This window comes from Ambystoma mexicanum, chromosome 13 (assembly GCF_040938575.1).
Source record: "Ambystoma mexicanum isolate Mex_15411 chromosome 13, UKY_AmexF1_1, whole genome shotgun sequence".
In the NCBI taxonomy this organism is placed as follows: domain Eukaryota; kingdom Metazoa; phylum Chordata; class Amphibia; order Caudata; family Ambystomatidae; genus Ambystoma; species Ambystoma mexicanum.
This window is the reverse complement of record NC_090938.1, coordinates 689,753,122-689,766,805: the sequence shown is the minus strand read 5'-3', so window position 1 is coordinate 689,766,805 and position 13,684 is coordinate 689,753,122. Positions and strand designations below refer to the sequence as shown.

The window sequence follows — 13,684 nt, the reverse complement described above, 5'->3', positions numbered from 1 at the left end:
AACATGCAGACCCTAGTATTGTTTATGGCGAATCAGGCAGTGAATGGGGTTGTCCCATATGTAAACAGCCAGGTTTTAAGAGCCCTGCAGAAGACCCATTAGGATTCCTCGTCTCTCAGCGCTTGAGGGAGGGAGTTCCATTGTTTGGCTTCAATCGATGGAAAGCTGGAGCCTCCCGCTTTGGAGTGCTTCAATCTAGGTTGGACGAGCCAATGGGAGTAGGGTGTTGTAGTGGGCCTATACAAGAGGGTCTTGGTGATATTCTGGGATAGTTAGGGCGGGGCAGATCTGGAGATACACCTGTGGGTGATAGAGTCTTGAACATGATCCTTTCTTGGATTGAGAGCCAGTGAATGGCTCTGTGGGCAGCTGGGATGTGTTACCTCTTGGGAATGTTTAAAGCCGCTCGAAGGGCATTATATTGGATTGTCTGGATGTTGTGTGCAGATGTGCCAGCAAAGAGTAGATTGCAGTAGTCTAGCCTGTTGCCTACCACTGCCTGTGCAATTGTTAGACAGCTATCAATCGATAGGAACGGTCTGGCAGCATTTATCAGTTTAGTTGTGTATACTACTGATGAGATCGCATTCACTTGGCGGGTCAGTGATAGGGTAGAATCAAGGTATACTCCCAACTGCCGGGGAGACGGTAATCTGGGTACCGTCAATGTTGAATGAGGAGTACTGTGGGTCGAGCTTTTTTAGCCACGTTGGGGGTCTGACGCAAGCAAGCTCTGTCTTCTTTTCATTTTGACAAAGGCCATGCGTTGCCATTCAGGTCTGGATAGTCGCTTAGGCTGAGTTCAGGGTGTCAACGTCGTTGGAATAGATTCCAGAAATCAGCAGAAGAATTTGCGTGTGGTCGGCATAGTTGGTGTAGGTTATGCCGAGGGAATCCAGGATGTCAAAGAGTGGTCTAGTAAATATGTTGTAATGCGTGGGAGAGACGCAGGATCATTGTGGAACTCCACATTCAATTGGGACTGATGGGGCGCTAGTATTTTTCGGCAAGGACCCTCATAGCTCTTCCTTCTAAGAAGGAGGCGATCCAGGTCATAGCTTCAGGTGAGAATGATGCTGAGGGGGTCAGATGTGGCAGAGTATTTTGTGGTCGACTAGGTGGAAGGCTGCGGACTGGTCAAGAAGGAGAAGCAGGGCAGGTTTCCCTTTATCCCACATCTCATCAATCTGGTTTCGGAGGTCTAAGAGTGCTGATTCTGTGCCATGGCCTGGGCGAAAGCCTAACTGTCGGACTCCCAGGATATGCTTGGATTTAAGGTGGTGCTGCAATTGGACATAGGTTGCTCTATCTAAAATGTTTAGAAGGAAGAGGACTGTGGAGATTGGCCAACAATTATTGTGGAGAGCAGGGGCCAGGGAAGGTTCTTTTAGCAAGGGGAGAACCCAGGCTTCCTTCGGGCTAGATGGGACTGTACCTGCTTCGAAGGAGGCAATAATAAAGGCTGTAATGAACAGGGATAAGCATCTGCACAATCTTCGATAAGGCTGGCAGAGCAAACACCACATTTACATCTTGAGGGTTTGAGACCCTTTAGGATGTGTAGTGTTTCTAGTTCAGTGAATTTATGGAAAACTGAACATTGAGATGTTGAGGCTAAAGGGATGGAGAGTGTTGGTGGTGGCTTATTTTGAGAGAATTGTTTTGTGAAGGGTGTCCATTTTTTGTATCATAGCATTTTGGATGAGATGATGGTACACCATTCTTTGTCTTTCGTGAGGGTAGAGGGGGGTACTGGGAGTTCTAGTTCTTCGAGGATGCTGAATAGTTCTCTTGGGTCAGAATTTGCGTTGGCAATTCTGGCATTGAAGATAGTCGATTTTGGCATGAATGATGGCTAGTTTGTATAGTTTAGCCACTTTTGTGAATGCGGATCTTAGGGCATCAGTGGGCATTTTTTTCCAGGAGGTTTCCGCTTGCCGTTTTTTTTGCTCGTAGATCAAGTGCCTGCGTCCATCAACTGATCAGTGCTGCAGAGCCAATAATTGAAAAGTGTTGCAAGGCCATTCCTTTGAACTGTATTGCATGGTCAATAACTGGAAAGCGTTACAGGGCCATTAATTGGAAAGTGTTGCAGGGCCAATAACTGAACCAAGCTGCAGGGCCATACATTAAAAAATACCGGGGCCCATGTTTTCTTTTTTAACCTTGCGTGGCGGTCCCCATTTTTTATTGATATAATCGAGAAGAGCTCCATCAGGTTGCCTCTGGAGGGCAGCCACTCGACCGTGGTCCTTAGGGTTTAGGGCTGTGGTCCTCAACCTGAGGGGCTAGCCCCCCCTGGGGGGAGCTGAAGGGTGTGCAGGGGTGGCCCAAAGCTCTTCCAAATAGGGGGTAAATTGACTGATTTTAATTGAAAATATAAGCAGAAATTAAATCTGGGGGGGGGGGGCGGCTCGGCGACACCATTTTTAATCAACCGGGGCTCGGCATAAAGATTTTTAATACCACTGGTTTAGGGGGAAATGTTATATTTAATAATTAACCAGCAGCCAACTCCTGACACCTGGCTGACTCTCTCCCCCCAGCCCAACCGGTTTCAGAGTCACCAGCATGTCTGGAAATGACCCCCTCCTTGCCCTAGGCACACTGCGCGCCCTGCACAGCTGGTACGAATAGCTAGCGCATTGGCACGGCTCTGGTGGCGGTGAAGGGTTAACCGGATCCGTGTGGGCAGTGCCTTGGCCCGTGCCCCTCTCTCCTGGCCTTGGCAGCCCCCTGCGGTACACGCAGTAATTGGCCGCCTGCTTTTCCTGGTATTGCTGGAGCGCGGGGCTGCACTCCAGGCCCCGCCCCCCCGCCCCCAGTGGACCAGGAGAGGTCCCAGCTGGAAAAATGCGACCCCGACTTAATGAACACAACAACCCAGGGCGTCTCAGCTCTGATTAAAAGTAAAAGTATAAAAAAGCGCTCCCTTGAATTCGCCGCCCTGCCGAGCTCTCGGGTGACCCAGGGAAGGCCTACAGTTGCGCCCCCCTCGTATTGCTTGAGTTTGTTTATGGTGCTCGTGACACTTGACTTGACGGCCTACACGTTCCAGGAAGCAACAGACATAAAAACAGGACTGAAAGAGCTGCAGACAGGTGACACGAGGCAGCCTGAAAGCCCTGGCTGCACCATGTACCAGCCACACACTTTGCTAGCAAGGTGCAGGGTGGGAAACGTACGCCGATCACACAGCCATAGCCGTGAGATAGCAGCTCTATCCCTCTCTGGTTGGATTGATCTGGCTGGATCAGACAGCAGGGCAATTCCCTAGGATTAGAGAGATTTTGCTGGCACAGAGAGCAGAGCTATTCCTCGGTTTAGACTGAGCTGGTTGGCTCAGGCAGCAGACTTAACCCTCATATTACGCCGATATTGATGGCTTAGACAGCGCAGATGGCCCTCAAATTAGACTGATCTGGCAGGCTCAGAAAAGAGTGCTAGCCTTCTAGTAAAACGAATCTCCATGGTTAATCTTAGACAGCAGAGCTCTCCCTCTGGCTGCACCGATCTTGCTTGTTCCGAGAGCAGAGGGATCCCCTTGGTTAGACTGAGCTGTTCAACTCAACTCAGACAGCATAGCTATCCCTCTGGTTAGAAAGATCTGGTTGCCTCAGACAGCAGCAGAGGCGTTTCTGGGGGTGGGGAGGGTGCGACGGAGTTGTGGGGACTTTAGCCCCGGGTCTAGTAAGCAGAGCTATCCGTTGGACTAGACTAATCTGTCTGGCTCTGCCTGGGTTAGACTCATCAGACAAGCTAAAGCCACTGAGATTTCTCTCGGATAGACTGACGTGGCTGCTCAGACAACAGGGCTTTCCCTCGGGCTACACCGATCTAGCTGCTCAGACAACGGAATTGTCCCTTGGGCTAGACTGCTCTGGCTGCTCAGATAACAGCACTGTTTTTTAAGCCCTGGTTTATTACGGGGTGAACAGCCACGTTCGGCTGCGTCATTATTTTGCTTACTAGGAGACTGCTTCTTGGTATGGGGGCGAGCCGGGCGAGCGCCCGGGGCGCCACGCCCCCAGGGCGCCTTTTGCCCCTGCCACGCCAGCTCGGAGGAGTCTTTAAAGTCCTCCCCCGAGCTGCCGTTGTGGGAGAAGGCTCAGCAGGTGGCCTTTTTCTGTACATTGTGCCCGCGGCAGGGGGGTGCATTTAAATGCGCCCCTCTGCCGCGGGCACTTTTCACAAGAAAAGGCACCATTAGCCCCACACCACGCCAGCTCCGGGGAGTCTTTCAAGGGCTCCCCGAGCTGGCGTGGCGGCAGAAGGCGGGCATGCGCCACATTGCCATTGAATGAACCCGCAGAGGCGGGCTCATTCAATGGCAATGGGGTGCTAACGCGCCCTATTTAACCTCCTCGCCAAAGAGAGGAGGTTAAAAAAAATAAATAATAAAAAAGTGGCCCCTCCTTGCCCCGCCCCCTTCCGCCCCGCCCCCAGTTAACCAGGGGGCGCTGTGGGCGAGGGGGGCGCCAATTCGCCCCGGGCGCTGCTGCCCTTAAGGCCGGCTCTGCTTGGTAGGCCCTCACTTAAGGATTGTGATAAGGAAGACAGACTGGGACCTATTGGCCCCATTACTTACTGGTAGTCTTCATTATGCTGACTCCTAGACTTTGTAATTACACTTCTAGACGCCCCCACCCCCAAACCACCAGCTTGTGCTATTTCCGATTGGTGGTAAACAGGACATGGTGTGTATGCCACCTATAGATCATATGGTTAAGAAAACATAAAAATAAACATAGAAGAAAAACCTAGGCAGCGCCAGGGGTCTTTCTTCTAAATAGTTTGGGAAGGCCAGTTGGAAGAGTCTGTCTTGGAAGTGTTTGCCTCACAAATGTGAGGCTGTGATGAAGAAGACTAGGGCTCTGTGTAACGATGGTTATCGGTAAGTAGTGGGGCCATTTTCGGAGATTACTCAAATTGTGTCCCCAAATCTATCTGCAGATTCTGCCTCGCGTGCCCTCCTACCGCCATGTAGGCTCTGCCATGTATACAGCAGGGACAGACAGCTTAACCTACACAATGTCAGTCTCATGTACCAATATACTGACACCATATGCCAGGAAGAGCTTAATATGTCTCAGGAGGATAGCTCAGCTGCAACGTGTTTGCCTTGGCAACAAGACGACACAGAGCAACACAGGTTCGATCCCCGGGTCTGCGCTTAGAAACCTCTGGGTATTACGTGTGTTATAAATAAACTATCATATCACATGGCCATGTTCATCCTCACATGCCCATGAAACCCCATTTCATCCTCATATGCCCAGGTTCCGCCTCACAGACTCGTGTACTACCATCATATGTCAGGAACCGCTCTATATTCCCAGGTGGAGGCTGATGTGACCATGTGCAGCCTCTTGTGCTCATATGCACCTATTGTATGATCACTTAACAGGTGCCTGCAACCTTTGGCTCCCCTTTGGACTACAACACCCATGAGACCTAGCCAGCATAGTCAATGGTGGAGGATCCTGGGAGTTGCAGTCCAAAACCTCTGTAGTGCCCCAGGTAGCGGAACCCTTGACCTAGCACATGGATACTCTATTTGTGGCCCTTCATATGACCTGCACTACAATTCCCATGATCTTTCACCACTGCCTACATCTCTCATGGTGATCCCCCATAGTGCAAAGCAGTTAATTGAGTTTCTCACAGCACAGAGTACATTTCCCAATGTCTTAAAGCAGGGAACTACAACTCCAGGCCGCGAGGTCCCGAAACAGCTCAGATTTTCAGAATACCCCTCATCAATATTCATGAGATAAATTTGCATACAATGATTCTAAAGCTATGCACATTTTGCCTCATGAATATTAATGAGGGATACTGTGAAAACCGGTCAGGATTACCCTTCTTTGCCCTGGCTCCCTCTCTCACCTGTTTGATCAGTAGGCCAAGGCACCACGTGGGTCGGATTTACACCTCTGCCTGTCCCGGCCTTCACCACAAGCTCTGCATGGGGAAGGCTGCCACCTGCGTCTGCACCGCGTTCCCCACCGCCACGGCGTCCGCACACAGTGCACGTAGCCAGCGTACAGCCGGGAGATGTGCGCGGCTGGGGGAGAGCCCGACTGCCCTAAATGAACCAACGGCACTGGCAGATGTACAAGAATGCGGGGATTGGCCACAGATGAGGAGATTATGCGAACGGGCTAAATGAAGGCACATTCTAGTGGGACAGGAGGTCATACTAAGTAAGGCTTTCAATAAGTCCTTAGTAACGTTCTGTGCCCTGTCAGAGCTTTCTGGCAACAGGGCACATTCTGAGAAAAGATTCTGGAGCAGCACGACGAGTTTTTCACACGCCTGCAATGCACTGGTTACCTGGCCACCCTCTGATCTCTGCCTCCCTGGCAACCCCTGCACTTGGGCACTGTTTTCTGTTCACCTACAATCCCCCCACCAGCCCTTGACACCTGAGGTCTGCACTTACCCTTGCACTTGCCACCCATATTACTTGTTATTTATTCTATTATCCCGTGTACTGCCCTTCCCCTGCTCCCCCCCTGAATTTTTCCCCTTTCCCCTCCCCCTGCACGTGCGCGATCTTTGAATATCACCTGGCCTAGTAAGATCGTTGTCTCTGTCTTCCCTCTGTTTCCCCTCCCTTGCTGCGTCACGTCTGGAAACACTTGTGTATAGGCGCGTTATAAATGCCATATCATATCATATCACTGTGAGAAGATACCTAACTAGGCATGCACACATGCACACCCCTGGGATGGATTCTGAGTAGGAAAGATCCACAATATCAATCCTGTTAACCTGGAACGCACTCTCAAGGGAAGCCGGGAATGTTTTTTTTTTTACTATTTCATTTTACTGGATGTTTAAATTCCATAAATGCATTTGGTTTCTCAGCTGAGAGTATAAAACATGGATCTGGATGTACATATTCCAGAAACAGACTCTGAGGCCAAAAGCTGGGAATGGATTTCCACACTCCTGGAATGGACTCTGAGAGTGGAGGAAACCATATTGGATGTGGATTCTTTTGGAGTGGACTCTGGGAGGAGGAGCGCCCTCTAGAGGAAAACATTAAGATGGATTCTGAGAGGAGAAGCCATTGGCATTCCATAAGCACAGGTTGGACTAATTGGGCCAGATTAAAAAAAATATACAGCGAATGAAAGGAGTGCAGGGAATGTGCTCAATTGATTTGCGCTACTTTTTTAAATGCTCAGATCCCCTTATTCACAAAGGTGCCGTGTGCATTTGTGGAGGGTCTGAACAGTGGCGCAAAGATGGTCTATCAAGCCCCCTTGCATACAATAGTGTCAGGAGTGTGCACCCATGATTAATGCATGACAGGCTCCCAGCAGGCATGTGTGCATTTCACGAGATGGGCCGTTAAAGGGCCCGTCTCGGTAAAATGGCCGGAAAAAAACACTTCCATCCCCCAGCCCTGGCGGTCACACTTCAATAAGAAATCACGACAGGGTCAGAAATGACCCTGCCTGGATTTGCACCTCCCCCGGCGCCTGTTTCAAAAGGCACAGAGGGATGCCCCTTGTTTCTGAGTACTTTAAATCGCATCCCTAATGCATTGTGGCTCATGTCTCTGGCTCCTGCTCCGCACAGGAGGATGATGGGAGCTGGAAACGTCAGTGTTTTGTAGTTGCATTCGTGGCTATGGCGCTAGAGACATGCAGTGATTCTCTTCTTTGAAATTGATTTTTTTAGATGAAAATAATGTTTTGTTTATATATACACTAAAGTCAAAAGTAGGTACTATAACACACAATTAACACATAGAAGAACCAATGCAGTGATTCTCATGGCCAACCACAAGATGGCCACTTCCTGTGGCTTCATTGTCATCAACTACTCAACTAGCAAGGACGGTCCTTCCCGACCATCCTGTATACCGGCAGGGATTGTGCATGGCAATCCTTTCTGGATAGTTTGTGCCAACGTTGTTCTGTGCCTCTTGGGCTATTCTCATTGTTCTGGAAAAGGAGGTAGGCTCTTTTGATGGTAAACTTTGCAAATACCTCAGCGAAGAAACCAAACCGCTCTATCCTCATTCTATTTTTGATATTTGCCAATCCCCCCTCAACACGCTTGCCCTGAACCCCGCAGACTCAAGCAACCAAGGTTCCTCCAAAAAACACTGCTTTGCCGGCAAACTAGCTAATCATGCAGCAGCGTGTCAAAGACAACATGTACTGTTCGGTTGTAGAGCGCTGTAAAGTGCTCTGTTGCTTCTCAAAGCTAGGTCTGCGCTCAATAAATACCATAATAATAATATTAACTACCAACTGGAGACATCCCAAGCAGGCTACACATCCCTCAGAGAAAGGGTATATACTCTAAGCGTTATCTGGGACAGCCTGATGAAACTAACAGACTCCAAGCGCGTAGCAGCGCTCGTCCTGCTGAACCGCTTGGCGGCTCCCACCATGATTGGCCACTATTCATTCCAGCCAGAATCCAGCCCTGAATTTGTGACTGCGCTCCCGACTGGATCTCCTCCTTTTGGACAGCACATCACAAATAGTGTACCCCAGTGGCGCACCGAACGGGGGGGGGCAAGCTGCTACTCCCACAGGCTCTTTTGAGAGCCTGACCGGGACTTTTGTCAGTGGGACACCTCTCCCGTTCGGCACCTCAATGAGGGTGTCCAACGGGAAAGGTGTCCCGCTAGGAGGACAATGTGTGCGGACGCGGAGCGATTCCTTCTCAGCACGGTCATTTTCTTGGCAGCAAGACACCTTACGATTTCCGAACAGGAGAGGTATCCCACTGGCAGGACAATGTCCAGGGAGCTCTGTGAGCTAAAGTGAGCCGTTAGGCACTTATGCGAGGGAAGGGGGCTATTAGCAGGGACTTTTGTCCCTTTAGAAGTGTGCATGAGAGGGAGTGATCAGCATTGAGAAGGGTGCATAATGCAGCAGGCTTTATGAAATGACTATGGCTTGATCCAGGGGGAGTTGTTAGGCTCACATTAAGCCACATGATTCTATTGTGACTTTGCATGCAGGATGGGGAGAATAAAACTAAAGCCATATGTATTGCTCAATATATTTCTATGATGATGTATAGAGTGTAAAGTTAATTATGAAAGGGTAGTTTCTTATGTAATGCGCTTTGATTCCAAGGCATTGCTATGAATAAAGTATTATTTAAGCACATGAAATTCAAAGGGAAACCTTAATAAACATCAACTAAACCTGTGAAGATGTGCTCAGTTGCTTAAATTGCCCACATCCCGGTTTCACCATGTAACCAAAGTGTGTGATCCTGGGCAGATCATTTAATCCCACTGTGTCTTGTCTGCAGCTCTGTGATTCACTTCAAAGCTTATGTTAATATATCATGCTGTTATTAAAAAAAAAAAGCCGGACTATAGCGTTGCTCCATAAATAACAATAGTGCAATTTAGGTATTTTGCACCACAAAGTTATTTGCCACTTGGCCTACTTATGGCAAGTTATTCTAAAGTCACTTGCATGGAGCCTCCAAGTAGCAAAGACTGATGATGCTCCCTGCGATGTCCTTTTCTGTGTCGTCACTTTTCTGTGTCGTCACTTCTGCTGGTGCAGTCCATATGCAAATTAGGAGGTTTGTATGCATTTGGCCCCAGAGCTCCTGGACAGAGCTCTAATAGATGCGTTCCCTGCATCTGTAATGGACCTGCAGTTTTTTGTCATGTGTTAAAATGCCTCCTGCCACTAATGTTACCAAAAAGTAGATTGGGGCAGGGGTGGGCGGTTTGTGGGCACGAATGAGACCATATGGAATTGGGCACAGTGCATTTGAGGGGAAAGTAGCAGGACTTTTTTCGTGGCTCTGCCCCACCTGCCCCCCCCCCACTCTTGCAAGGCTGGATACTCCCCTTGTGTACCCCAGGCTCCGCTCCTTCTGACCTGACCCACAACCCCCCTTCTCAACCCAGAAATGAAAGAAATCATCCTGCTATGCAAGGAGGTCTCCCTCGTCCGTCGGCCTTGACCCCCTCCGCCATCATAAACTCCCCCCCCCCCCCCCCACACCCCTCAGCCCCTCGTAAAACTCCTGGCTTTATCCCGTCATATCTAATAGTACAATGGCTTTGGGGCTCCCCGTGGTCACGCATGCAAATGTTTGGGTCAAATTGACCTTATTACAGGCCTTTTGCCAACGAGTGACCACAGTAACGGCTGTAATCCTCTCGCGAGAACACCCTCTACTCAGGACGCTCAGCCTACTTCCTAGTCAAACTCCCATTAGTACAGAACAATACCGTAAGCAGCAGGGGTGTAGACCCATGGAGCACCCGCATACTCGGCGCCCTCTGCCAAGCAGTGCCTTACGTGGCTCCGGAAAATGACCCGGGCCTCATCAAGGGGGCGCGGCCTAATGGTGGGGGGTCGCCTGCTGGCTCATTAAGGCATGCCCCCTTGACAAGCCCCGGCTTAATGCGCTACAGGCACCCCTGCCAGGCAACCCTTTGTAGAGATCAGCACCCTCTTCTCCATGGGGGAAAGGGTGCTGATCTCTGCATTTATTACCTAAAGAGATGCTGGCGGGGGACAGCGCCACACGTCTTCAGCCTTAATGTTGGCGCTGTCCCTCGCCGGGCATTCCTTTAGCTAAGGCTAAAGGGATGTCTGGTGAGGGGCAGCAGCATCTTTAAGGCTGAAAAGTGGAGGCCGCGGATAGCCAATGCCTGTTTTCCTAAAGCCTAAAGCTCCCGCGAATTAGCGGGAGCTTTGGGCTTTAGAAAAAAAAGGCCTCGGCTTCCAGTGGCCTCACCTTTTCTTCTATAATGGTGGCACAGGCCCACAGGCATCTCCTGATTAAAGGGATGCCTCACTGGTGCCGGTGCTACCATTTTGGAGAAAAGGTGTTTTTTTTCTGAAGCCTGGAGCTCTCGTACACTAGCAAGAGTTTCAGACTTTCGAAAAAAAAGCCTTGTCCTCTAGTGGCTGGTGTTTCTAAGGTACATCAGTGAGATCCGGCAGGGCTCAGCCTTACAGCCATATTTCGGGGTCTGCCGAGGCTCAGCCCCAGCTAGCCCCGGCTCACCTAAAAGGATCACCTAAAGCCCGGACTGCAAGGCTTCCAATGAATACAGGCCCGAGGTCGCACATCACTCCGGATTTGCATGCCCATCATTGGCTCCCCATCAGCCACCAAGTCTCCCCCGAGGTCCTGCCCATCACCCACCACTCTGTGCACAGGGTAGGACCTTAATTCCTTCACCCCAAGTTCAAACCCTACCAACCCATCGTCCTAGGAAGAGAAGACTCGGTGCCAAATCCCTCCCAACTAAATTGCGCTCCCATCATCATTTGTTGGCTTTCATGAAATCCACTCAAATCTCAAGAAGAGCAACTGTTCATTCACTGCACGCACAGTGAATACACCATGTGTGCGTGAGGTGCTATGTGCAGAGCACACATAACAGTATTTCTTCTAGGTGTCAATTTTGGCAGGCAGAGAAAATAAGACCTGTTTAAGTAGGATGATTTGCCCAGGATCACATAGTCTGGGCCAATTAGGGAAGCCTGGCAGCGAGCCCTGATTTGTATTTGCTTAGGTGTCAGACTTTTCTCCACTTCCATCTCTAGTTATTGCACCAACATACATTTTTTGGCAAGCGATAAAGTAATAATCTTTGCATGGGGGGTTGTGGGGGCAACCTTCTAGATTTCCGGTGTTGGTGGCTCAATATTAAGGTGCAACCATTGGCTAAGGCCAGAAGTGACATCACTGTAAGGGACGATCTGCCCCGAAATGGTAAGTGTATTTTGCAGTGCAAAGTCACTTTGCGCAGTGCTAAAGGTTCTGCCCCGAAATGGTAAGTGTATTTTTGCAGTGCAAAGTCACTTTGCGCAGTGCTAAAGGTTCTGTGAATTAGGCCCTTAGAGTCCTCGCTGTGATGAAGGACTACGAGTGTTAAAATGCAGCGTGATGGGGCGGTCACAGATAGGACTAGCTAGGCATTTGGCACTTCAAATGGGCCAGCTCGAGATGTCTTTACTCTTTCTTCTGGATCATACATGTGTGATAAAGGCGCCCGCTCTTGGTCATTGCTTGGCACAGTCATGCATGTTATTGTTATGCACAATGTAAATACAGGGTCCATGCCCACACAAAACCTAAATGTACATTGCATTGCAGAAATCAACTGGTGGTTTTCAGTCTAAGAAAATGGCTTTCCTTTGTACCTTAGACGTTTTTTTTCAAGACACTGGAATAGCTTGTTTGGATTTAAACACAGCATCTTCAAATGGCAATACCTTGAATACCCCTGTAAGCAGTCCAGTGAGCAAACAGTGTGACACAGCACTGGGAATTCCTTCCAGAGGTATAAATGGGTCCCAGGCCCGCTACTGATGAATGGGGCGTCCAGTGCTTGGCCTGCCATTGAAGACATACACCTCTGGACAGACCTAACACATAATCAGTGAATTACATGTATTGCCGGCTCCTGTCATGGCACCAGCCTCCATCTTGCAAAGCTCTGCAGCCAATAGTAGACTCCACTTTACCAGCTGAGGCTTACATTAATGAACACTACCTTGAACATTCTTAGCATCCACAATGTTTTTCTTTTTTAACAAAATATGTGCAGTGTAATCTATAGCCCCCCAAAAATATGATATACAGAATTTAGGGACCAAGACAAAACAATGAAGTGCTGCTGTACGTACACGCAATATTCTTTACAAGTTACAACCAATTGGTAGAAATCACAAAAAGGAAGCACAAGGAGAAGACAGCCAATATTCTACAGTTACAAGACAGCAATGTGGGAACAAGAATGCAGGTCATATTTGGATTATTTAAGAGGCACGATGTAGCCGATGGATGAAATGTGAATCATAAGCCAGGCAGACGAATGGAGGAGGCGTAAACGGACAATGGGAGTAAGATCTGCTAAGTTAGCTAAATCGGCCATCTTTGCAAGCCGCTGATATGTATATAGAACTGGAGGCGGCTTCCACTGACTCAATTTTACTTTGCTTGCTACCACAATGGCCTCAGTAACTGTCATCTACTGCTTTGTAAAGTGGCGTAGCTACCACAGACGGCCACCTTTCATCTTCAGCAGCGGTCAATTTCCTTCCTTGTGAAAATGTTTGCAGTCATCACTTACATATAATTTGTCAGGTTTAGCAGCCATTGCTGACCTTCACCTTGTAATCTTTAGCAGTCATCACAAACATTCGTCATGCAATTATTTGCAGCCATCAATGACCTGAACTGTAAGGTTTAGCAGTCATCACTGACCCCTGACCTTTGATCTTCAGCACATCACAGTCCTCCATCTTCTAATCTTTAGAAGCTATCACTCACCTCCACTTTGTAAATATTTGCAGACATCACTGACCACCACCATGTAATATGTAGCAACCGGTACTGACCTTCACTGTGTAAAGTTTTGCAGCCATTAAGGAAAACTACTCTGTAAAGATTTGTAGTATTACTGATCTTAACTTTATAAAGTGGGGCAGCAATGCACTTTCCTCCACTATATAAAGTTTTGGAGCCATCACTGGACTTCATTGTGAAGTTTAGCAGCCATCACAGGCCTCTATCTTCTACCTTTTTGTAGCCATCAGTGACCTCCACTATGTAAAGTTTAGCAGCCATCACAGACATCCACCTTCGACCTTTTTGTACCCATCAATGACCTCCACTATGTAATATTTAGCAGCTATAACAGGCATCCACCTTCTAA

At 48.9% G+C, this 13,684-nt stretch overlaps 1 protein-coding gene across 1 annotated transcript in view; it reads right to left on the bottom strand.

Moving 5' to 3' along the window:
• GRB7 (growth factor receptor bound protein 7) overlaps positions 1-13,684 on the bottom strand; it is a 715,403-nt gene that overhangs the window by 596,737 nt on the left and 104,982 nt on the right. The window lies entirely within an intron of this gene.